The following is a 21,082-nucleotide window of genomic DNA, read 5'->3' as shown; positions in this document are numbered from 1 at the left end:
GGATCGTGGCAGTGCTCATAGGTACGCATGCGCAGCAACTCCCGTCCCGGCCACCTCGTATCTGCACTGCTGTAACCCCTGGATATATGAATAAATCAAGCCAGCATAGGGGGCAATATGGGCAATAACAATACATTAGAAAGTGACTTGTATTAACTTTCTCTACATGATAAATGACATTTGCTGAATTGAGACAACCTCTTTAATGTCCCAGAGTACCCCTCTAATGGTCAATTAAAGTGAATTTCAGATACGTTCATCTGACGATGCAGATGAAAAATACATTTGTCACATTTGTCAAATGTGCCATGCTTGAAAAAGTGAAATCATGCTTTGAAAAAATAACATACACTGCAACAAGGGAAAATGGAGTCTGGGTTTGGCGAAAATACCATAATCATGAGGCGTCAGGTTTCTCCTTTCGCTCAGAAGAAATGAATTATGGCAAGACTGTCACAGAGAAGAGCAGACTATGTGCCTAAAGGTCTGCGGGATCTGAATCTGTCTTCTCAGCCATGTTTATTAAAAAGCCTGGTGGCGCTGTGTGATCTGCTTGTCATGTCTGCTTGTATAAAAGCTGCTGGCCTGATGAGTGTATTGCTATGTTCAGACTGTCGGGATAAACCAGTAGTATTTATACAGAACCGGGCACATTCTCTACTATGCAGCAGTATAAAGGGAAAGACTACCTTGGGGGAGATTCATTATAGTTCTATGCCAGTTCTCTGGTGTAGAAAAGTCGCAAAATTCTACAAAATGTACTCATTTTTAGCATTTTCCAACATCCTCACCACATTCCAAAAACTGTACAGGACATGGGTGAGAAGAGGCGGGCAGTGGACGTGATCTCTGTAGCCTGATTCACCAGAAAAACTGGTGCACGTTACACCAGAAATTACAGCACTGGTATAACGTGTGGCCGCCCAACAGGTGGGTGCCTCTTAACCCTTTCAGGACCATTTTACATTCCCCATATGTTTACTTAATGTATGGATCATTTTGTTGATGCCATCTTATTTTTTGGCGACGTTAGAAGGCTTAGAAGTTTAGAAGCAAATCTTGAAATTTTTCAGAACATTTCCAAAACCCACTTTTTAAGGGCCAGTTCAGGTCTGAAGTCACTTTGTGAGGCTTAAATAATAAAAACAACCCAAAAATGACCCCATTTTAGAAACTACACCCCTTTGTTAACTTTGTTAACGCTTTAGGTGTTCCACAAGAATTAATGGAAAATGGAGATGAAATTTTAGAATTTCACTTTTTTGGCAGATTTTCCATTTTAATAAAAAATTTGCCGCTAACAAAGCAAGGGTTAACAGCCAATCAAAACTCAATATTTATTGCCATGATTCTGTAGTTTACAGAAACACCCCATATGTGGTCATAAACTGCTGTACGGGCACACGGCAGGGCGCAGAAGGAAAGGAACGTCATATGGTTTTTGGAAGGCAGATTTTGCTGGACTGGTTTTTTGACACCATGTCCCATTTGAAACCCCCCTGATGCACCCCTAGAGTATAAACTCCCAAAAAGTGACCCCATTTTGGAAACTACAGGATAAGGTGGCAGTTTTGTTGGTACTGTTTTAGGGTACATATGATTTTTGGTTGCTCTATATTACACTTTTTGTGAGGCAAGGTAACAAGAAATAGCTGTTTTGGCACCGTTTTTATTTTTTGTTATTTACAATGTTCATTTGACAAGTTAGATCATTTTTATAGAGTAGGTTGTTACGAATGCGACAATGCCAGATATGTATACTTTTTTTGGTTGTTTGTTTCAGTTTTACATAATAAAGCACTTTTGAAAAAAATCATGTTTTAGGGCGATTGTCTTAGGTAGGGTCTCATTTTTTAGCGGTATGAGATGACGGTTTGATTGGTACTATTTTAGGGTGCAAATAACTTTTTGATCGCTTGGTATTACACTTTTTGTGATGTAAGGTGACAAAAAATGCCTTTTTTGACACCCTTTTTTTATTTTTTACGGTGTTCACATGAGGGGTTAGGTCATTGATATTTTTATACAGCAGGTTCTTACGGACACGGCGATACCTAATATGTATACTTTTTATTTATTTATGTAAGTTCTACACAATGATATCATTTTTTTAAACAAAAAAAATCATGTTTTAATGTCTCCATAGTCTGAGAGCCATATTTTTATTTATTTTTTGAGCGATTGTCTTAGGTAGGTGCTCATTTTTTGCGGAATGAGATGACGGTTTGATTGGTATGGTTTTTGCATATGACTTTTTGATCGCTTACTATTACACTTTTTGTGATGTAAGGTGACAAAAAATGGCTTTTTTTACACCGTTTTTATTTTTAATTTTTTTACAGCGTTCACCTGAGGGGTTAGTTCATGTGATATTTTTATACAGCAGGATCTTACGGATGCGACGATACCTAATTTGTATACTTTTTTTTATTTATTTAAGTTTTACACAATAACAGCATTTTTGAAACAAAAAAAATCATGTTTTAGTGTCTCCATATTCTGAGAGCCATGTTTTTTTTTATTCTTTGGGAGGTTGCCTTAGGTAGAGGCTCATTTTTTGCGGGATGAGGTGACGGTTAGATTGGTACTATTTTGGGGGAATACGCCTTTTTGATCGCTTTGTGTTTCACTTTTAGTGATGTGAGGTGAAAACATTTTTAGCACAGTTTTTATTAAATTTTTTTGATGGTTGTAGGAGGGCGCAAGGGTCCATCATTGACGGAAGGTACATGTCACCGAGGTTCCTGGCCTCGGTGAGATAAGAACCGGTAATTTTGTGTGTCAGCGGCAGCTAGTGCTCGCTGACACTGTTTTACTTAGTGTGGCTGTAAAGCCAATCCGGGCCGGTTCTTATTGGGAGCAGCCAAAGAGCAGGGTGGGTGGCTGTTCCCCATGTCCAGGCCAGGTTTTTGGCTGGGGTTTAAAAAGCCAGCCAGCAGCTCAGCTGGGTGTGGCATGTTCCTCCAAGTGAGAGTGGAGCTGGGAAAGCTCTGTGGTTTTGGGAGCTGCATGAGCGCCGCCTGCTGGGAGTCAGGCGCCCTAAAGCCTGCCAGGTGATTTATGTTATTTTTGGGAGCTCTTGCGGTGTGAACTAACACCAGGACTCTGTAAATCATTGTTTTTTCTTTTCTGCCTTTTTGTGTGAATAAACACTGGACTTTTGTTTTTCAAACCTGGTCTTGCCTCTGTATTGCGCCCGCTTACCCTGCCTACCAGAGCAAATCCCTACAATTGGAGGCTTGGAGTGGGCAAGCGCAGTGAGGCTGGCGTGATTGACGAAATATTTTTGGTTTGTACACGGTCATTTATGAAACATGCTAGGTTTAAACCTGTGTCACATGACAAAATGGAGGCTGTTGTGAAGGCCCTCATGGAGGCTAATCTGCAGCAGCAAGAGACCAACCGGTTACTGCTACAACACGTGATGACTTTGCAAACAGCAGGAGCAACCCCAAGCGTCCACGATGCCTGGAAAGCAGTTCGTGCAGCGATCCCTAAGATGACACCCACAGATGACATTGAAACATACCTGGCGATGTATGAGAAAGTGGCCACCAGGGAAAGGCTGCCCCCGGACCAGTGGGCTGAGGTCGTTGCTCTTTTCCTGGCATCAGAGTCTCAGCGCGTGTACTTCGATTTTCCGGACGACCAAGCGGCCGACTACCCAAAGATAAAGGGGGAGATTTTGGCAAGACTGAGGGTGAATGTGATGGTTTGGGCCCAGGGGGTGCATCAGTGGGAGTTCAACCCGGCTGAACCCGTGAGACCCCAGTATTATAACCTGCTCAACCTGTTGCAAAAGTGGCTACAACCTGACGTGCTGAGCCCCACTGCTATGCTGGACCGGTTGCTAGCAGACAGGTTCTGGAGGGCTCTGCCACCCCCTCTCCAGCAATGGATTGGTCAGGTCTCTCCAGGTAATGAGCTGGAGATGGTCGACCTGGTGGAGCGCTATGAGGCTACCCGGAACTTACAGGGGGGTTCTTTTGGGAGGGGGCACTCAAATCCCGTGTCCCTCCGCCCCGGACCCGGCGACTGGTGCCCAACAAACCTGCTCGGGATGTAATCCCTGTTGACCCTGCTCCAATAATCTGCTAGCGGTGTCGGGAGCCTGGCCATGTTCGAGTTGACTGTCCACATATGGGGGAACCCATGGACACAAACTATGGCTTCTGTCAGCCATTGTATGCCACGAAACTATGTGCAGTGGGTGCTCCGGAGTCTCTGAACCACATGTGCCAGGTTGAGGTGGGAGACACTCCAGCGGAGGCTCTGTTGGACTCACGGAGTCTGGTGACCCTGGTAAGGGCTTCCCTGGTACGCTCCACTGAGTATACTGGCCGTAAAGTAGAGGTCATGTGTATACATGGGGACTTAAAAGACTACCCTACTGGTATGGTGTCTCTGTCCACGGTTTCTGGCAGGTGGACCCACGATGTGGCTGTTGCAACCAACCTTCACTATGAACTTATAATAGGGAGAGACTTCCCAGGTTTCCCGGCACTGTGGCCAGCTACAAGAGTGACTGATAGCCATGTGACAGGGGTAACCCTAGAAGAGTGGCCCGGCTCAGGGGCGAGACCAGAACCCTGGGAACCTGAGTCCGAAGGGCCAGCGATAGGGGTGACCGCCACTTCGGTGGAAGAGGGGGAAACAACCCCGCTAAGTGTAATGGTGGGAGACATGGAGGACTTGCCGCCGGTGACTGAGCTGGTGGACCTCAATGTCTCCGGAGATAATTTTGGTACTGCACAACACCGGGATCCAACCTTATCCCGGGCCTGGGAAAATGTACTAATAATAGATGGTGAACCACAACAACCAGGGGCAGAGTCGGTGTTCCCCCGTTTTGTGGTTCATCAGGATATGTTGTATCGGGTAAATCAGCTGCGAGGTGAATCCATTGAACAGTTGGTGGTGCCCCAAGCTTATCGCAAACTCGTGTTAGAGTTAGCCCACCAGCATGTTCTCGGGGGTCATCTGGGAATGCAGAAAACACAGGACCGGATACTACAACAGTTTTACTGGCCCAGTGTGTTTAAAGAGGTAGACGAGTTCTGTAAGTCTTGCCCGACCTGTCAGGCAACTAGCCCCCAGCACCTTTTTCGCAGTCCCTTGGTGCCTCTCCCAATCATCGAGGTGCCGTTTGAGTGAATCGCTATGGACCTAGTAGGCCCAGTACCGAAGTCCGTTAGGGGACATCAACACATCTTGGTTGTCCTTGATTACGCCACTCGGTACCCGGAGGCAGTGCCACTGCGACATACATCGGCGAGACTTATAGCTAAAGAGCTAATGGAAATGTGCGGTTACCTAAAGAGGTCCTGACTGACCAGGGGACCCTGTTTATGTCCAAGGTCATGAGGGAACTCTGTAAGTTACTGCGTATTAAACAGTTACGGACGTCCGTGTACCATCCACAAACGGACGGACTGGTTGAAAGGTTTAACAAAACTCTAAAAACCATGTTAAAAAGGGTGGTGTCCAAAGATGGAAAGGATTGGGACCTTCTTCTGCCCGCATCCTCCACCAATTGTAGGGATTTGCTCTGGTAGGCAGGGTAAGCGGACGCAATACAGAGGCAAGACCACGGTTGAAAAACAAAAGTCCAGTGTTTATTCACACAGAAAAGGCAGAAAAGAAAAAACAATGCTTTACAGAGTCCTGGTGTTAGTTCACACCGCAAGAGCTCCCAAAAATAACATAAATCACCTGGCAGGCTTTAGGGCGCCTGACTCCCAGCAGGTGGCTCTCATGCAGCTCCCAAAAACACAGAGCTTTCCCAGCTCCACTCTCACTTGGAGGAACATACCACACCCAGCTGAGCTGCTGGCTGGCTTTTTAAACCCCAGCCCAAAACCTGGCCTGGACGTGGGGAACAGCCACCCACCCTTCTCTTTGGCTGCTCCCAATAAGAACCAGCCCGGATTGGCTTTACAGCCACACTTAGTAAAACAGTGTCAGCGAGCACTGCCGCTGACACACAAAATTACCGTTTCTTATCTCACCGAGGCCAGGAACCTCGGTGACATGTACCTTCCGTCAATGATGGACCCTTGCGCCCTCCTACACGGTGTTTACCTGAGGGATTAGGTCATGTGGTATTTTTATAGAGAAGATCATTACGGACGTGGCAATACCTAACATGTATACTTTTTTTATTTTTTATTTAAGTTTTACACACCAATATCTTTTTTGGAACAAAAAAAAAATATCATGTTTTAGTGTCTCCATAGTCTGAGAGCCATATTTTTTTTAATTTTTTGGGCGATTGTCTTAGGTAGGGTATCATTTTTGCGGGATGAGATGATGGTTTGATTGACACTATTTTGGGGGACATATGCCTTTTTGATTGCTTGGTATTGCACTTTTAGTAATGTAAGGAGACAAAACAATGTTTCTTTTAGCACAGTTTTTATTTTTTATTTTTTTACGGTGTTCATCTGAGGGGTTAGGTCATGTGATATTTTTATAGAGCCGGTTGATACGGACGCGGCGATACCTAATATGTCTACTTTTCTTTTTTTCCCAATTTTTTTTTTAAAAAAATGTTTTACTTTATTTTGGCAAAAGGACCCTTCAACTTTTGGGAGTCTAATCCCCTTTACAATGCTTTACAATACTTCTGTATTGTAAAACATTGGCTGTAAGTGTATTACTGAATGTAATATACTTCAGCCTGCTTGCCTGTGAGATCCAGGCGGCTGGATCTCACAGGCTGTCACGGAAGGCAGCCACGATGCCTAAGGAAGGCATCGGTCTGCCTTCCCTGCTATCGGGTCCCCGTCACAGATTCTCCTTCGCTGCACGGATATCACACGTGCCGTGGTCAACGCTAATCGCGGCACATAAAGGTTTAATGCCGGCGCATACAGCAGGGGTCCTGCTATCAGTGACTGCCGGACCCCTGCCGTGAAGGAGGGGTTCCTCAGAAATTAACAAAATAAAATTACTGAAAATACTTATAAATTACTTTCTAAATAATATATTCCCAAATACCTTAAATTAGTTGTAATGGCTTATTTTGTCTGGGGAGCAATCATCAGGAAAAATAAAACGGCTGCCGTCCTATTAGTACCGATAAAATCTGTCCTAATCACACAGGAGGACAAGTTACTTTACAACACTGAGCTAGAGCCGCCTCATCCTCCTCTCTGCTTGTCAGGGATTATGATCCTGAATACAGCTGATAAGATCTTTAGCTGAATCTCTGTAGGAATGGAGTTCATGAAGAGACATGAAGTACAGAGAGGACGGACAGGACAGGTAATATGGGGCTTTGGTAATGGAGACCAGAAGTGCTGCTGCTCATTACCACATCCTTACCTCCTCTCTGTACTTCATGTCTCCTCATGAACTCCATTCCTACAGAGATTCATCTGAAGATCTTATCATCTGTATTCAGGATCATATTCCCTGACAAGCAGAGCAGAGAGAGGAGGATGAGGCAGCTCTTTAGCTCAGTGTTCTGAAGTTACTTGTCCTGCTGTGTGATTAGGACAGGTTTTGTGTATACTAATAGGACGTGGCCATTTTATTTCCTTGATTGTTTACAAATGAGCTATTATAACTAATGAAAGGTATTTGGTAATATATCTATATTAAAGTAATATTTAAGTGTTTTAGTAATTTTTATTAATTCCCGGAGAACCCCTTTGATAACTGTGCTGCATCTCACGCCAGACAAATTACTGTATTAGTGGTCTTACTAAAACTCCCCCTTTGTGCATGTTTTTCTATCTTCTGACATGTTATAGGGTTGTAGAAACCACACCAATTGTAAGAATAAAGGGACTTACAGTACTCGTCTGAGCTCTTTCCTCCTTGGCAATATAACTTTCCAGTCTTATTGACTCCACTGAACCTCACACCCACATCTCCAGGTGACAAGTTTGCCTAATTAGGCCCTGTCAGCTTTCCTGCCACGTCTTGTATTTCACATGTAGTACGAATGATGGAACACTTTTCATAAAACTCAGTATTGTGGTGTTCCTCAGTTATTCCTCCTGGAAATGGATGCATATATTGTATATTGTGTGTTACCGTTCTCCCTGTTGATAGGATTCGTCATACCCTGACACTGTCAGCACTGATTGGACAATGTCATCAGGTGTAGGGACATGCTGTATTAGAAAGGGGAACGGAAATATCCAATTTTCTATCTATTGATGCAATTTATTCTTCTTTAGCATCTTCTATAATGTTCTTCTTAAGAATCTCTCAGCTTAAAGATAGAATAGAAGCCGGTTAGGCCTCATGCACACTAACGTTGTTTGTTTCCGTGTCTGTTCCATTTTTTTTGCGGATAGGTTGCAGACCCATTCATTTCACCATGTGCTGTCCACATCAGTATGTCCGTTCCGTAGACCTGCAAAAAAAAATAGAACATGTCCTATTCTTGTCTGTTTAAGGCATTGTTACAATGGATCCGCAAAAAAAAATGGATGGCATACAGATGTCACCCGTTTTTTTTTTTTTGCGGAGCCGCAATTTGCGGACCGCAAAACACATACGCTTGTGTGCATGTAGCCTTAAATGCAGGAATATGGGCCCAGAATCCTGTAGATGGCGTAAGCTTATACCGACTGCCTAGACCGGCACCAGATTTATCACAGAGGCTCAGGCTGGAAGATAAATCTGGTTAAGGGATAGACACTTTTCACTGACTCTATATCAACTAGTGCTTGGCAGATTTTTACGCCGGAATTGTGGCACAATTTTTGATGAAAAGAGTCACATCTTAAGTCACACCCCTTCCCACCTTAAGCCACACTCCTTTCCTGTGAAGCCCTCATCTTCCCGCTAAGCCCCACCCCATTTTTTAGAAAGTTGGAAACCATGTAGAAACCCAAGTTGTGCAAAATTGTGCAAATGTGCAATCACTTTTTAGACCGACGCAAACATTAATAAAACTGTCCTATTGGTCTGTAGTTGGGTAATATATCAAATGTTCTGGGCGAGATATAGGATCATGGACCAGATTTGGCCTTAGAAACAACCAAAATAGGTGTTCTAGAGAAAAAACTGGCTTTAATACACAGCATATGCCTCATAGAAACAAAGAATTATTTCTGAAATGTCTGCAACTGAAATTCAGCTGAGCATGAATTTTGTAACGCTCCAACGGGTGTAGACCCGCTGTGCCACTTATCGGTTTGGCTTTGGGCCAAACTTGGGAGCGGCATCTAAGTGTTCCCCTGGTCTTCACCCTTTATCCCGCTCCAGGATGCGGAAGCTGGTCTTAGCTGCAGGGGAGACACCAGGTCGATACCGCAAGAATGGTCCCGGCTAAGTGGCAGCTGGCCGAGCAGGCCAGAACGCCCCGGTGGAAGCACTGGGGATACAGGCAGGTGGAGCGAGCTGTCGCTGGATGGAAGAAGCGCAGCAGCAGAGTCAGATGAAGCAGAGCTGAGTTGGTAAAACAGCAGTGCTGAATAGCTCAGGTGCAGCAGGTGTAACAAGCTGAACAGCAGACAGAGTTGTCGTCGACAATCCGAATTATACACTTGAGAGCAGCGAGGTACAGGAGGATCAGGCAGAGACGAGGTCAGGATACAGGCTAAGGTCGGAAGCAGGATATCAACACAGGAACAACGAGCTGGAACCTGAAAACTACAATATTGCTCAGGCATCACAGGAAGGGGGAAGCACCCTTATAAAGGTGGTGCCTGGCCAGGATTGGAGAGAAGGCGGAATCAGGGGCGTGCACGAACCCTTAAAGAAACAGGACGCGTGTGGCTCCTACAAGGTGCAACTGAAGCTGTCGCTGCCCGCGACAGTGCAGAAAAAGCGGGTCCGGAGCCTGCAGCGGAGAAGAGGAGCCTTGTGTGCAGTTCAACTGAGGTACATAGCAGGATGCGCTGCATGCTAGCGGCTGCCAGCTGCCATTGTTACAAATGTACCCTAACAGTGCTAAAATGCACGGCCCGATTGAGCTTCATTGCCACCACATTCAGGATCCTATTTATGGTCATGGACATGAGGCCTGAAGAGCGCAAACATCACCTTTGTCCCAGTTCACACAGTCCTGTTTATTTTCTGATTGGTGATGAGTGAATCTGGTTCCTCCTGCTTTGGACAAACCAGATTCGTTCAACTCAGTAACTGAATTTCGTTAAAATCCCTACGTCTGTACACGCAGTAAAATGTATTGGCTCCGATGAGGCTGTTTAGGCTACTTACACATCTGCATTTTCCTTTCGGGTCTTGAGATCCGACACAGGCTATCAAAACAGGAGAAAAATGCTTCAGTTTTGTCCCCATTTATTGTCAATGGGGGCAAAACTGAACAAACCGGAACGGGGTGCATCAGAATACATTCCGTTCCGGTTTGTTGCGTTCTGTGACCGGACACAAAACCTCTGCAAGCATCAGTTTTGTGCCCGGCATGGGAAACTGAACAAGCTGGATCAGTCATCAAAAACCATATACGTCAATGGTGACGGATCCGTTTTTTGCAGACACGAAGTAAACGGATCGGGCACTCATTGACTTACAATAGTTTTAGTGCCGGTTTCTTCATTTTTGATATGAGACTACTTTCACATCTGCGCTTTCCCTTTCCACTATTAAGATCCATCATAGGGTCTCAATAGCGGGGGGAAAACGCTTCAGCCCCATTCATTGTCGATGGTGACAAAACTGAACTGAAGGGAACAAAGTGCACCAGAATGCATTCCGTTCCGTTTTATTGCGTTCCCATCACACACACAAATGCACTGCAAACAGCGTTTTTGAGTGCGTCCAGGGATGCGGAGCAAGACAGATCTGTCATGACTCACAATGTAAGTCAATGGTGACGGATCCGTTTTCTCTGACACAAAATATCTGTTCATAACGGATGCAGGCGGTTGTATTATCATGACGGAAGCGTTTTTGATGATCCATGACGGATCCAGGAAAAACGGTGGTGTGAAAGTAGCCTAATGCAACCTGATCCATTCTGAACGGATGCATTTTGCTGTGGTTTTGAGATCCCCTTACGGATCTCAAAACCGGACAGCATAAACGCATATGTGAAAGTAGCCTTTCAGAGGGCCGCCATTATGGCAAGACTGTGAGTAGCGGCGGATTGCTAATGATTATTGCGCTCACACGAATTCAGGTTTGTATTTGTTATGAAATACATTTATGCATGTGCCGCCACTCACAGTAACAAGGTATGCATGTTAAAGATGGCCGATAATGGCGGCCATCTTTAAACAGCCTCATCAGAGCCACTACATTTTACTGTATGTACAGACATAGGGATTTTAATGAAATTCAGTTATTGAGCTGAACTAACCGTGTTAGTCCTAAGCAAGAGGAACCAGCTTCGCTCTTCACAACTTCCGATGTATTTGTTGGTGGGTAGTTGTACGGCGAGAAGTAACCATGTGGCTCTGCAGTCATGTTCTGTACTGTATCCAATAACAACTAAATGACGCAGAAAATCTCACAATACTTTACTTGTTTCCAATTAAAACAGTGATAATAGCTTTCACAGCGAGCAGCTGTACGTCTCAAGGTTAAAAGTGAAGGTCGCATATTGTGTTAATTTGAATGTCCCCTAGTCTCAGTATCAGGATGATGGGGATATGAATAGGCTATTTGTATTTTGTGAAATAATGATTAGTGTACAGCCGCACGGTGCGGCGATGCCACGATTGTGACCGCGCTGTTAACTCATTAGAACCAAATTATTTATTCGGTGTTCATTGTTAAAGGCTGCACATTTACCGTGAGAAAGCAGCTCAGTCCTAATCAGTTATTAAGATCCCGCTATGATTTGCATGGCTGTGCAGTACTTACAGGGGCGGATTGGCCATACACCCTACAGGGAAATTTCCCGGTGGGCCGATGCCCAGGGGGCTGCCCAAGTCCTTCTTATGACCGCCAGCCAGGTACATAAAGATCTGATACTCTCAGCAGTAATTAATGTAGGAGCACCAGCAGCCACAGGGGCCCTCCTAAATTCAACTGTATCACCATCCTCAGGATGAATATATGGTTTCATACTAAGGCAGTATTTTGTGCTCTATTGTGGTATTTGGTTCTGCTGGGGCGGCATTTTGTTCTGCACTATGGTATTGATGTCCTGTCTACTTCTGTTGTCCCGGCCTACGTGTTTTGGCCCTGCCTACTTGTGTTGACCCACCTTCTGTCAATTTGGACCTGTCCGCAACATGGGGCCACTTTTAGGTTGTTTCCAGGGCCACATTAAGTTTCCAGTCCGTCCCTGAGTACTTAGCCGTGACTTGGTCGCACCGTGTGGCCCAGTGGCATAACTAGAAATGACTGGACCCCACAGCAACTTCTTCACAACCCTCTCCTCCTGTGCGACCTCCACTCCTGTGACTAGTCAAGATCACTCTCTCAGACGAGGCCCAGCCGCCGCTCCGTCCGTTTCCTACAGTCACTGTATATAATGTAATTGTATAATACTGTTGATGAGGCCCTGACAATACAATCTTTTAGTCCTCCTCCTGGATGGGCCCCTTCTGAGTTTGGGCCCCAAAGCAGCCGCTTCCCCTTATTCCCCTATAGCTGCGCCCCTGGTGTGGCCGTATCTTTACAAAGCACTGGTGATCGGCTTTGGCCAGTTATTCTTGCAATGCAAAATACTTGCAATACAGGAGAATTTCCTCAATCTGCACATCACAGTGTCCATGCAAACTGATTGTTAGGGCTCATGCAGACGAACGTAAGGGCTCCGTGCCCATATTGTGGACCACAAATGGCGGGCTGACTGGAATGGGTCTGCGATCCACAATATACGGCCAAAGATAGGACATGTCTTATCTTTTGCGGAATGGAGGCACGAATTGGAAGCCCACTATGAAGTGCTTCCGTGGGCTTTCAGGTCTGTGCCTCCTCAGTGCAACAAAGATATGTCCTATCTTTTTTAGTATTTGTATTTGTGGACCCATTAAAGTCAGTGGGTCCATGTCCGCACCATGGAGTGCACATTGCCAGTGCCCGTGAATTGCGGACCACTATTTGTGGTCCATAGCACAGGCACAGAGCCTTTACGTTTGTCTGAATGAGCCCTTAACTGAATGCAAAAGAACTCCACATATGGACCATATTCCAGCATATTTAAAGGGGTTATCTGGGAATTAATATTGATGACCTATCGTTAGGATAGGTTATCCTTCCAAGTCAATGAGGCTGCAATAGCAAGCACAGCCGCTATACGATGTACGGTGCTGTGCTTAGTAAGCACCCGGGAGGTCGCCGCCACACTCACCTTAGCTCCAGTGAGTGCCGCAGCTTCCCGAAACAGCTGGTTGGTGGGGGTGCCGGGACTTGGACCCCCACCAATGTGATATTAATGACCTATTCTGTGGATAGGTCATCAATATTATTTCCCAGATAACCCCTTTTAACTGTAAGACCTGTTTCATACGCCCCTATGAGTGATGATGTCCATGACAAAATGATCAGTGTTTCATCCATGAAGATGTCTGTGAAGGGTCGGTTGTCTGTTTTTTACCCTCCATGTGTCATCTACAGTACAGACCAAAAGTTTGGACACACCTTCTCATTCAAAGAGTTTTTTTTATTTTCATGACTATGAAGGCATCAAAACTATGAATTAACACATGTGGAATTATATACATAACAAACAAGTGTGAAACAACTGAAAATATGTCATATTCTAGGTTTTTCATAGTAGCCACCTTTTGCTTTGATTACTGCTTTGCACACTCTTGGCATTCTCTTGATGAGCTTCAAGAGGTAGTCCCCTGAAATGGTTTTCCAACAGTCTTGAAGGAGTTCCCAGAGATGCTTAGCACTTGTTGGCCCTTTTGCCTTCACTCACCCCAAACCATCTCGATTGGGTTCAGGTCCGGTGACTGTGGAGGCCAGGTCATCTGGCGCAGCACCCCATCACTGTCCTTCATGGTCAAATAGCCCTTACTTTCAAAGTTTTCCCAATTTTTCGGCTGACTGACTGACCTTCATTTCTTAAAGTAATGATGGCCACTCGTTTTTCTTTACTTAGCTGCTTTTTTCTTGCCATAATACAAATTCTAACAGTCTATTCAGTAGGACTATCAGCTGTGTATCCACCTGACTTCTCCTCAACGCAACTGATGGTCCCAACCCCATTTATAAGGCAAGAAATCCCACTTATTAAACCTGACAGGGCACACCTCTTTAAGCTCATCAGGGGACTACCTCTTTAAGCTCATCAAGAGAATGCCAAGAGTGTGCAAAGCAGTAATCAAAGCAAAAGGTGGCTACTTTGAAGAACCTAGAATATGACATATTTTCCGTTGTTTCACACTTGTTTGTTATGTATATAATTCCACATTTGTTAATTCATAGTTTTGATGCCTTCAGTGTGAATCTACAATTTTCATAGTCATGAAAATAAAGAAAACTCTTTGAATGAGAAGGTGTGTCCAAACTTTTGGTCTGTACTGTATATCCACCCATCCAGAGCATCTCCTTCCAATGGTCAGGCAGTTTTCATGTTAACCTGCACAGGAAATAATTCTGTACAAGAAAATGCAAAAGCTAATTTTTCAATTTTTACCCAGAATTTGGTTTTAACAGCACAAAAGTCTGCCATGCCAATAAATATTCTGCTACAATTTTGATGAGATAAAATTGTTTCTTTCATAGACATTAAGTAATGTGATTCCCTACAGTGGGGTCGTGCTAAGGATCACAGCAGTGAACTTCAGACTAAGGCCTCATGCACACGACCGTTGTTTTATTCCGTGTCCGTTGTGCCGTTTTTCGTGATTTTCTGCGGACCCATTGACTTTCAATGGGTCTGTTGAAAACTCGGCTAATGCACCGTTTGTCATCCGCGTCCGTGATCCATGGTTCCAGTCCGTCCAAAAAATATAACCTGTCCTATTATTTTCGCGGAAAACGGTTTGCGGACCCATTCAAGTCAATAGGACCGCTAAAAAACACGGAGGCACACAAGATTGTCGTCCACGTCCGTTTTTTTTTTCCCTATCATTTGCATGGCAAACCTGTCTTAGATTTTTTTTACTTTCCTTCATGTCTGGTGATCCTCCAAAAATAAAGGAAGACACACGGAAACAAAAACGGAAGCGGATCACGGAACAACGGAACCCCATTTTGCGGAACGGAACACAACAACGGTCGTGTGCATGAGGCCTAACGATGACATTATTTATTTCACCTCAATTCAAATTATCTATTTTTGACCTGAACCAAAGTTCCTATGTGTAGCAAAAATGACCACAGTACACGGACTCTTGGACTATAATGGGCGTGTTTGGTCTGCATCACGGACCAAAGTTGTGCATGTCTCCATGATTTTTTCACTGACCCACGGTCAGTAAATAAAATACTGATGCATGAACTGACACATTAAAATAAATGGGCATGTGTGCTCTCCGTGGAACATTTCGGCAGCTAACGTCATTGAAAAGCGGAAATGTGAACGAGGCCTTAGGTTCCTCATCGCGTCAGTAGGAGCCATATATAGCAGTATACCGATGACCTCCCTTAGTGGTGGAAATAGGCAGCTGAGATTTTTCCAAATATATCTAATGGGGAACAGAATATATTCTCTGTACTTAAGACATTTTGTTGTAGAAAAAATACCACAGTTAAATATAACATTTCTTTTAAAAAATTTGAATAATGAAAAACTCAGTCTGCCACTTATGTACAAGAGGAACCAGGTGGTAAGACTGAGCTACTGAGCATGTATGACCGGATGGACGTTCTGAGAGGGAATCAAAAGAACACCAGGAGATCCCATAACAAGCATGTAACACAGATGGATACAAAAATTATAGAAAAATTGTTATGGCTTCTTAACATAACCCCTTTACCATAGAATTTTTATCTGAGTGAATAGGTTTTTAAAATAATACTGTAAAGGGCCCTTTACATGGAATGAGAATCGCACAGATTATCGCTAAAGAGCGTTCATAGTAACGCTCATTAGCGATGATCGGGCGGTGTAACTGTACCCCCGATTACCCGATGAACGAGCAAAACACTTGTTAATGGGGTAATCGGATCGTTTGTGCACACAAAAAAATTATCATTTACCGGCAGCAGATTGTGCCGGCAAACAGCGAGTCCTTATGGGGAAGAGCAATGGCAATAGCAATTGCTCCTCCCCATACTCTGGAGGAGATCGCTCCATGTAAATGCACCAGTCTCCTCCGCTAGTCATCAGCAGATTGTCGGGAAGGAACGCTTCCTTCCTGACAATCTGCTATAATATCGTCCCGTGTAAATGGACCTTAAGTCTTACTCACCTTACTGATCATGGACATGGGACAACCCTTTAATGCTTTAGTAAGAAGTGCTAAATCCTTTATGCTCTTGATTTTTTATGGTGGGTTTATTTTAAGCTGTGTATTTTCTTTATTGTGTACTGGTGACTGGTTGTCAGTAATTTTCCATTTACAGCATCTCGTGATTTTTATATTAGATACACATAAATGCTGACTGCTGTCATAAAGATGTCTTCCTTTCTGTAAAGTGTGTAGGCTTTCTTTATACTTATTGACAATATTTTCTTGCTGTCATTACTACTGCAACTAGAAAGTAAAATAGAACATCCCACTTACCTGAAATGTGTGCCACAACCAAAAGTATCCAAATTAGCTCTTTCCAAGCAAGAAAAGAAAGCTGTCCCCTTACCTATAAATCATCGTCCAACTGTTTAAACAGGCCTTGAGACATAAATGGAGATTATAGCTAAGCCAGTACCTCATCTGCAGACATCTGTTTTATGGTGATTTTCCCTCAAGTATGCAGAGCTTAGAGAACTGGCTGGGTGAGAAGTAAGCATGATGATATAGTCAAATATGTGAAGAACAGACTTTGAAAACTACGAAATTTGGAAAAACTACAGAAAACCTGTTGTAGCGTTTATTACCAGTCATACATATTATAGTATCACTTTATACCTCATTAACTAATATACATAAAATAACAGATAACAGTAGTAAAATATCTGGAGCTCTGTAGAGATTGATTTGTAGGTGGTATGGAAGAAAATATTTGTAACCAAATAAAAATATTTTTTGACCAAGTGCGAATCAAAGGACGGAAGGTATGTAGAAGAGAATAAAGGGCTAGCCGACTGCCTTAATGAATACTTCTGTTCAGTTTTTACAAAAGAAAAAGGAGAAGGACCTCCACTAGAAAGAATGACTAATAAATCGTTTGATGCATGTATCTTTACAGAGGAAGATGTTCTAAGTTTGCTGTCTAAGGTGAAGAAAAATAAGTCACAGGGGCCTGATGAGATACACCCAAAATTATTAAAAGAGCTTAGTGGTGAGCTGGCAAAACCGTTAACAGATTTATTTAACCAATCATTAGTAACAGGAGTCGTCCCGGAAGATTGGAAATTGGCTAATGTCGTGCCCATTCACAAGAAAGGTAGTAGGGAGGAATCGAGCAACTATAGACCAGTGAGTCTGACATCAATAGTAGGCAAATTAATGGAAACCCTATTAAAGGATAGGATTGTGGAACATCTAAAATCCCATGGATTGCAAGATGAAAAACAACATGGGTTTACTTCAGGGAGATCATGTCAAACAAATCTTATAGATTTTTTTGACTGGGTGAATAAAATAATAGACGGTGGAGGTGCAGTAGACATCGCATATCTAGATTTTAGTAAGGCTTTTGACACTGTCCCACATAGAAGACTTATCAATAAACTGCAGTTATTGAGCATGGACTCCCATATTGTTGAGTGGATTAGGCAGTGGCTGAGTGACAGACAACAGAGGGTGGTAGTCAATGGAGAACATTCAAAACAAGGTCATGTTACCAGTGGGGTTCCACAGGGATCTGTACTGGGACCGATTTTGTTTAATATCTTCATAAGTGATATTGCAAAAAGCCTCGCTGGTAAGGTTTGTCTTTTTGCTGATGACACAAAGATAGGTAACAGGGTTGATGTTCCTGGAGGGAAACGCCAAATGGAAAAGGATTTAGGAAAACTAGAAGAATGGTCAGAACTCTGGAAACTGAAATTTAATGTGGATAAGTGCAAGATAATGCACCTGGGGCGTAAAAACCCAAGGGCAGAATATAGAATATTTGACACAGTCCTGACCTCAGTATCTGAGGAAAGGGATTTAGGAGTAATTATTTCAGAAGACTTAAAGGTGGGAAGACAATGTAATAGAGCAGCACGAAATGCCAGCAGAATGCTTGGATGTATAGGGAGAGGTATAAGCAGTAGAAAGAGTGAAGTGCTTATGCCGCTGTACAGAACACTGGTGAGACCTCACTTGGAGTATTGTGCGCAGTACTGGAGGCCATATCTCCAGAAGGATATAGATACTCTAGAGAGAGTTCAGAGAAGAGCTACTAAACTAGTACATGGATTGCAGGATAAAACTTACCAGGAAAGGTTAAAGGACCTTAATATGTATAGCTTGGAAGAAAGAAGAGACAGAGGGGATATGATAGAAACTTTTAAATACATAAAGGGAATCAACTCGGTAAAGGAAGAGAGCATATTTAAAAGAAGAAAAACTACCACAAGAGGACACAGTTTTAAATTAGAGGGGCAAAGGTTTAAAAGTAATATAAGGAAGCATTACTTTACTGAGAGAGTAGTGGATGCATGGAATAGCCTTCCTGCAGAAGTGGTAGCTGCAAATACAGTGAAGGGGTTTAAGCATGCATGGGATAGGCACAAGGCCATCCTTCATATAAGATAGGGCCGGGGGCTATCCATAGTATTCAGTATATTGGGCAGACTAGATGGGCCAAATGGTTCTTATCTGCCGACACATTCTATGTTTCTATGAATCACCGTAGAGTAATTTGCACTGTGGGAATTAATATATAGATGGCAATCTGTACAGTGCGTATTAATAGCCACTGCACAGTGTCATACCTATTTTATAACAGGGTATAATAAAAATCTACAGTATGTCAGCTTTATATTGAGGACCTCCAATCTATATGCAATTAAAAGCTACTTCATAAACCTGTAAATACTATAAATAAGCAAGACGTATAACTGTCCTTACTGTCTGCAGCATTTTCTACAGGATTCTGACATAGTCTTGTAGAAATAGGTGATCAGTGAGTAAGTCACAGACAACCCCTTCAAGGTTCAAACACCGAAAAGAGGTAAATGCATTCTTTACTGTTGTGGCTTCTTTGTTCTGGTTATAAGGGAGTGCTTTGGCTATTGAACCCCCACCATAACTCAAGGCTGACAACCAGGTACTGTAATCATGGCACAAGGTAGAAAGTGGACAAGCTCTGTAGTCTTGAAACAGTGGCACTGAACAGGTACTTTAATTTGGAGACTGATTGAAGACATTTTGTTTATGCGCATTGAAGCAAGGTGTACCTTCTACCGTGGTGTGGCTTCATATGCACATGCTCCCAATGAAGCTGAAGATGAGTCCCGGATTAATCTCCAGTAAATTCTAACTTTTTTCTAGATAATCGCATAAAGGACACGTTTTGCTGGGGTATCATTAAAAAGCTAAACCCCAGCTTCATAAAAGCATGGTGATAGTTTACCCCCAAAGCAAAAAGACATGTTCCCTTTAGAACAATAGGTTTTTATTGTTTTTTTTAAGAATACAATAAAGAAAGAAATGAGTATCCATCAATATTCTTACATTGAAGCATTCACAAATAAACCATTCGAGTCTCTTTGACATTTCGCATTTAAGTCTAGTTTTCACCGACTAATAAGTAAATATGTGAGAAGTTGTCATATTATTGGAGGTAGAAAACCTGCTGCATTACCTGTAAGCTCTAATTGCACATTTGCTGCAGCAAAACTCCATCAATCAGAGTATTTGGAAGTCAATGCAAAACATATCATCAAAGAATAAAGAAGAACAAAAGAACAACTTAATAAACTACGCTGTTCACTCTCAGCTACATGAGAAGGACGCAAGATACTTTACTTTCTTGGAATAACCGCATAGGTGGAGGACAACCATGTTTTCCAAGAAGTCTCAATTTTGGGGTAGGTATGGTTCATATAGGCCAACATTTTCTCATATGCACATGACGTAATCACCATTATTATCACTTCTTGTAGGGAGGGGATGGTAGCGTTCTTCCAATATCTTGTTAATACCAGTTTAGTAGATAGCAGAACATGGCCTATAATGTTACGGAGGTGAGCTGGGTAATCCATGATATTGTGGAACAATAGGGCCTGTTCAGGGGAAGGAGTAATACTTCTCCCCACGATAGAGAATAAGAGGTCAAAGCTTCCCTTCCATAAATGTTGAGAGATAGGGCATGACCAAAGGATATGCAGAAGGGATCCCCTACCACCACAACCTCTCCAGCATAAGTGGGAAGTACCGGGATATATGTGTCTCAGTCTGTCGGGTGTAAGGTACCATCTAAGCATTGTTTTGAGATACACAAGTAAAAGTTTTAGATATAAAAGAAAGTGAAGAGGACCAGCTGGAAACAGAGAATTCCCTACTCAGTTCCTTTTCCCATGAAATAAATGGAGTAGATTTCACAAATACTTGTTTAGAGCTGAGGATAGCATATAAAGGCCGTAAGCCAGTTGATGTATACTCTGTTGTATTCCAGAGGTCAATAACCTCTTCACATGATGATATCTGCAAGGCATCTCTAGTATGAAAGAGTTGGCAGATTCTAAGGTATATATAAAAATCTTTATGGGATATAGAGTACTGGTCATGTAAGGAGGAAAACTTTTTCAACTGGTGTCCTTCAAAAAGGAGTGCTACTGAAAAGAGACCTTTGGACGCCCATGCTTCCACCTCCAGATCAGAGACAAAAAAGGCTACTGTCTCTAATGGGACATAGGTCCTAGTCGAAAAATGTACTTTAGGAGCTTTGGAATGAAAGGTTCTCCAAGCTGAGATGGAGAAAGAGGAAAGCTTGGGAGAGTTCCAAGAGAGAGCGATGGGTCGAGGGCTGCTATAAGTAAAGCCTTTAGGTTATGTCTAGGAGAAATGGCTGTCTCCATATGAATCCAATAGTGTTGTAGATCACCTCTCCACCACTCTCTCAGGAAACTCAAGTGAGTAGCAATATAATAATCATAGATATTAGGGAGGCCTAAACCCCCTGCTTTCATGTATTTATTCAATGATTTGTAGGC

At 43.1% G+C, this 21,082-nt stretch overlaps 1 protein-coding gene across 2 annotated transcripts in view; it reads left to right on the top strand.

Annotated features, from left to right (window-relative positions):
• The window catches only part of SGSM2 (small G protein signaling modulator 2), a 385,744-nt gene that overhangs the window by 170,586 nt on the left and 194,076 nt on the right, over window positions 1–21,082 (top strand). The window lies entirely within an intron of this gene.

Source organism: Bufo bufo, chromosome 3 (assembly GCF_905171765.1).
Source record: "Bufo bufo chromosome 3, aBufBuf1.1, whole genome shotgun sequence".
In the NCBI taxonomy this organism is placed as follows: Eukaryota; Metazoa; Chordata; class Amphibia; order Anura; family Bufonidae; genus Bufo; species Bufo bufo.
The sequence above is the reverse complement of the archived record's forward strand: the minus strand, read 5'-3'. Positions and strand labels throughout refer to the sequence as shown.